This window comes from Cebus imitator, unplaced genomic scaffold (genome assembly GCF_001604975.1).
Source record: "Cebus imitator isolate Cc_AM_T3 unplaced genomic scaffold, Cebus_imitator-1.0 Scaffold124, whole genome shotgun sequence".
Taxonomy (NCBI): Eukaryota; Metazoa; Chordata; class Mammalia; order Primates; family Cebidae; genus Cebus; species Cebus imitator.
The window spans coordinates 1956683-1961893 of NW_016107439.1; positions in this window are offsets into that span (position 1 = coordinate 1956683).

Consider the following 5211-nt stretch of genomic DNA (forward strand, 5'->3'; position numbering starts at 1 on the left):
GGCCATCAAAAGCCCGCCAGCCTTGGATGAACTGAGATGTGTATTCAGCAGAAATGGGGCGCTCGCTCTCCTTTCAGGCTCTGGAGAGGCGATTGTTCAGGGGATGTGTAGCCAGGGTGGAAAACGTGGGTCCCCAGATAAGGCTATAACCTGCAAACGAGCTTGGGGGAGTTAAAAGAATCTCATTAAAGCCCCGGCTGCAATTAGCAAATACACGCTCATAGAGAACTCAAGTTCCTCTTGAAAAGCTGTGGGTCAAGATGAAAGAGGGCAGTTGGGAGTTAGTCCCTACATTCTTGCACTGGTTGAGTGATGGGGGGCTCAGGAGCCAGGCTATTCCTTCAGCTGCCCCAATATTGTTAGTTTTAATGCAAGGCCAGGCAAGGCCTTTCTAGAGGGAGGGCAGGCTGTGGGCCCTGTGTTCATGCACCACCAAAAATAATCTTGCTTCTCCCTGGTGTTTATTCAGAACGGATGGGCTTTTGAGAAACCTGAATTCGCCTTTGTGCTCACCACAGTTGCAAGAGTTCAATTCGGCCCTCTGAGAAGAAGCAGGGAGGGAGGGTGGGTTGGGGTGGGGTCTTCTGAGAAATAAGTGAGGGGTTTGGCTTAGAATTTCAGGAACAGCCCAGTCGGAAGAGAGTTTTCACTGAATGCCTGCCACACAACCCCTCTGCTCCCCACTTCACTTTAATTAATATTCGCCCACCCCCAAATCCTCAAGCGGAACAAGGCATCCCTCTCCCACCCTCAGAGCTCTCCTCTGTCATCAGAATAAAATTTATTGAGCGCCTACTCTGTGCCCAGCGTGTGCTAGGCGCTGCAGGGAGCATGCCTGAAAAGGCCAAGACAGTATCCAATAGAATATTGTTTCATTTCAGCAACAATGGCCTGAGGTGGGGAACAATTATCCGGATAATTGAAGCAAATGCTTCACCTCCCTCCCTCCCTCTCCAGTTCTCCTGGCACTTACTATTTTTTACTACCCTATTCAGAGATGATGGTTTTTGTATTGGAGGGCAGGCGGGGGAGGCAGGGAGTGTGTAAGAGGAGGGCTGAATTATTCACATGCATACCAATTCCCCACTTCCCCTGGCCTAAATTTTCTGAAAGCTTGGAGCCAAAATAGCTGCTGAGTTATGGGAGCAAAGACTTTTTTAAAAAGTCACTAAAGTAAGAGCCATCCTTTATCATTTTTAGCAGTCCAGCCCTTCTGGTTTTCGACCTTGGTCATCTACAAAAATCACCTGGAGAGCTTTATAAAAATACTGATGACCTAAGAGATTTTGATTTGATGCTGTGAGGCTGGAACACAACGGGGTGGAGGTGGAGGGGGAGACGCACGACACCCCAGAATTCTGCATGCGGCTCTAATGCAGCTGAGAAATAACCGGTAAATCCTGCCCCTTTCGCCCTCCTATCTTGGAATCTGAAGAGAACAACTTAACTTCTTTGAGCTTTATCTGGTCATTTGATAGTTGGAAAGTGTGTACTGAGCGCCTACTATACCCCAGGCTGCGCGCCAGGGAATTCAGTAGCACAAGACCAGCCCCCGGGGAGTTTCCAGTGCGTTAAGCGAATCAACAAATCCACTCAGAGCTGGTGAGCTACAAAAGGTCGTGTGAATATGAAAGAAAAGCCTAAGGGGCTCTGGGTGATGATAAAACCGCAGACCTGCAAGACGGGCGGGTGTTGGCCTGGTTGGCCTGGGACAGAGGGGTGGGGAATGAGTTCCGGGCCACCGAAGGGCTCGCACGGGAGCCTCGGAAAGTTTCTCTTGGTTAATTGCAAACACTGAAAGGAGGCCCAAGGAAAGTAAAGAAAGAATTTCAGTTTCTGCATCTGTGAAAGAGAGAAAATGCCGCCGTCTTCGTCTTTGTGAAGAATTAAGTAAGGACTGCCTAACACGGGGCCTGGCGCCTGGTAAGACTCGTGGCGTCTCTCGTTTTTTTATTATCTGGGACCTGCAGTTCCATGGGCCCTTGAAGCTTGTGAATTAGGTGACTCTGACACCTGGGCTTGGCAATGAGGAATCAGGAAGCCGCTGTCCCTCATTTCCCCGTCCCCACGCGCCTTTTCCAGGCCGAATGTCACCCTCTAAGGCTCCTCCACAGCCTGGCACTCGCACCCTGAAGGCTCCAAGTGCGGTGTTTTTCTAGCCCTCGGTTTCTGGGCATAACTTTTTTTCCGCAGCTACGTTAACCCCGCCTCCTAGGGGAACCTCGCTGCTCCCCGCCCCCGTCAAAGGCTCTGGCGTCCTGGCCGCCCCTTGGGAGCACTCAGGACTGCGCCCTAAATTTCAAAATGTTCCTTTGGTCTTAGAAACCTCCCAGCTTTGCTGCACACCGACCTGCTTTGCATAGGACGCAAGAGCCTCGTTTAATCCGCACAAAAGCCCTCCCAGATAAAATGTCATTATTTTCTCCGCATTGTGTTTGTGGAGAACCCTATTTGAACTATTGAAGTTCAAAGACTGAACCAAGGTCACACAGCTACGGATGGCAGAGCCTCTTAGGCACTAAGCAATACTAACCACCTAATAACACGCAGCATTTATTGAACCCTGGCAGTGGGTTAAGACTTTAATGCTTTTTTTATTTCTCACAGCAACCCTGTGAGGCAGGTGCATTTATTATTTCCTTTTTTGCTGTCCATTTGTTGGCTAGTGTGGTTTTCCTATATATAAAAAGTTCTGAGTGCCAGTTCAACGTGGCCCATATGACAGAAAGGGCACGGACCGAAATTAGAATAAGGATGGGGAACATGATTATTTTTATTCACCTGTGCCCAGAACACAGTAAGCGCTGAAAAACATTTGGAGTGGATGAAAGCAATATTTTATTATTTAATTCAAAAGCCCTCATCATAATCAATCCATACTCCTGTTGACTGCAAACTGCTCTTGGGCAGAAACTGGGTCTGTTTTGTGTATTCAGCAGTGTGTGCCAAACGTCCGGCCCAGAGGTAATATATATTAGGACAGCAATTAATACTTGTTGAATAAATGCTTCCTTTTTTCAGATAGGGAAACGGAGGCTCTGAAACCCTGTAACCTGACCAAGGCCACATAGCAGGTGGCAGAGGGAGAATACCAACCATAGTTTCTAAGCCGAATCCCTTTTCAGCCGAGCCACAGCCTCCTGCGCTATTTCCTGGGCCATAGGGACAGAGCCGAGAACCTGGTGCTGTGAGGCCGGGGACGGTCGTAAGTCTGTCCTCACTCGTTCCCGCCCCACACCTGGGCAAGGTCAAGGGAGGCAGAAGAAATGAGGGACTCGAAAGGCCGCTCCAGGGATGAGGGTAAACAAACAGGGTCTGGGGCTGCGCCAGGCGCTCTCCGCGCCACAGCTCCTGCCCCGCGCTCTTGCTCCCACGGCTCTAGAACCACAACCAGCTCCCTTCCTCTAGCCTCGGTCTCCCTGGGTATCTGCCTCTCCCTCTTCCTGGCTAACTTATTTCTCACTGGGAAACCAAGAAATATAAGCGATCGCATTGACCCCACAGCCTCAAAACAAGCCCAATTTGCAAAGGCCACCAAGCACCAAACACACCCCCGCCCACACCCGGCACCGCGTCCTCTTCGTAACGGGTGCGCATGCGCGAGCGCGAGTTAGGCGGCGGAGCACGCGTGTGAGCCTGTGCGCATGCGTGAGTGTAGTTGGGTAGGGAGGCCTTGAGTGTGTCCGCGCGCAAGCGCGTGTGAAGAGCGAAGGTGAGGTGGGGGTGAGTGTGCATGAGCGGGAGCATGAGTGTGCTGTCAAGAGTGAGATTTAAGTGCGTGGGCGTGTGGCGTGCCTTCAAAGAGGTGAAAAGTGAATTAGATTGAGGATACGGAATGAGATTGCCTTTCTTTTTTAATTTTTAAATTATTTCAATAGTTTTTTGGGGAACAGGTGGTGTTTGGTTGCATGCATAAGTTCTTCAGTGGTGATTTCTGAGATTTTGGTGCACCCATCACCCGAGCAGTGTACACTGTACTCAATGTGTGGTCTTCGATCTTTGTGAACTTATGAGTGAAGAGTGTAGGTGTTTGGGGGCATGAGTGTGTGCGAATATATAAGTGTGTGATTGTGAGGAATATGAGAAACTGGGGGTGTGCACACGGTGAGTGGGGTGTGAATGAGAGTGTGAGAACGTGTGTAGAACAAGCGAGCATGAATGTGTCTGCGTGTGCCTGGCCCCTCGCGCCCCGCCTCCCCGCTAGGTTCGCCTTCCTGTCGGTGGGGTGCGCGGCTGGCGCAGTGCAGTGACTCTGTCCGCGCAGACCCGCTCTGCCGGTCCTGGAGCCTGGCATGGGCTGGGGCTGGAAACTGGCGTCTCTCAGCTAGCCAGAAAGGAGGGGGCGGGAGTGTCTGGGGAGTGCGCTCTCTCCCCATGTAGAGAAGCCTGGACATGCCAAGTAGGATGGGCTCTGGGAGTATTGCCTCGAGGTCCTCCCCGTCACCTGACCCACCTGTTGCTCATCTTCGTGTTCATGTACTCAGGGGGCATCGATGGTGTGCTTAAGGTATGCCAGGCTCTACTTGGGCTTGGGGAACCATGAAAACGAGATAGCTTAGATCTAATTCATTTTGGAGCTTTCACAGGACCTTTTATTCAAATGTAAGCAACTTGCAGAATGCCAGTCATACACAAGTTGTGGTGCCTCTGTCCTCAAGCAGAGGTGCATGGAGATTATGAGACAGACAATGATAGTAATAAGACAACGCATTGAAATCAGTGCAAATCCATTTCATCTCCAACCCAACCTCACCCTTTCACTGCACCACTGAGTTTGGGATTGGGTTTAGGAGGTCCCGGATGTGAATCCACCCTCTCTCTGACCATGGAAATAATAATGGCTCTCTTCTCACAGAATGGTTGTGAGCATTAAATGAGTTAAGTCATGACATCTCTTGGCACAATGCCTTGCACATACTTGGCATTCAGTATACAAACCATGATGATGTTGATGTGTGATGATGTTCCCTGAGTCTGATGGAATCTTGTGGGGAAGGAGGGAGGCTGTGTTTGTGAGCTACAAAGTTTAAGGGATTATTTCTGGATTTAAATTAAATTAGGCCAGTTGCGGTGGCTTTTAATAACCCTAGCACTTGGCCGGGCGCGGTGGCTCAAGCCTGTAATCCCAGCACTTTGGGAGGCCGAGGCGGGTGGATCACGAGGTCAAGAGATCGAGACCATCCTGGTCAACATGGTGAAACCCCGTCTCTA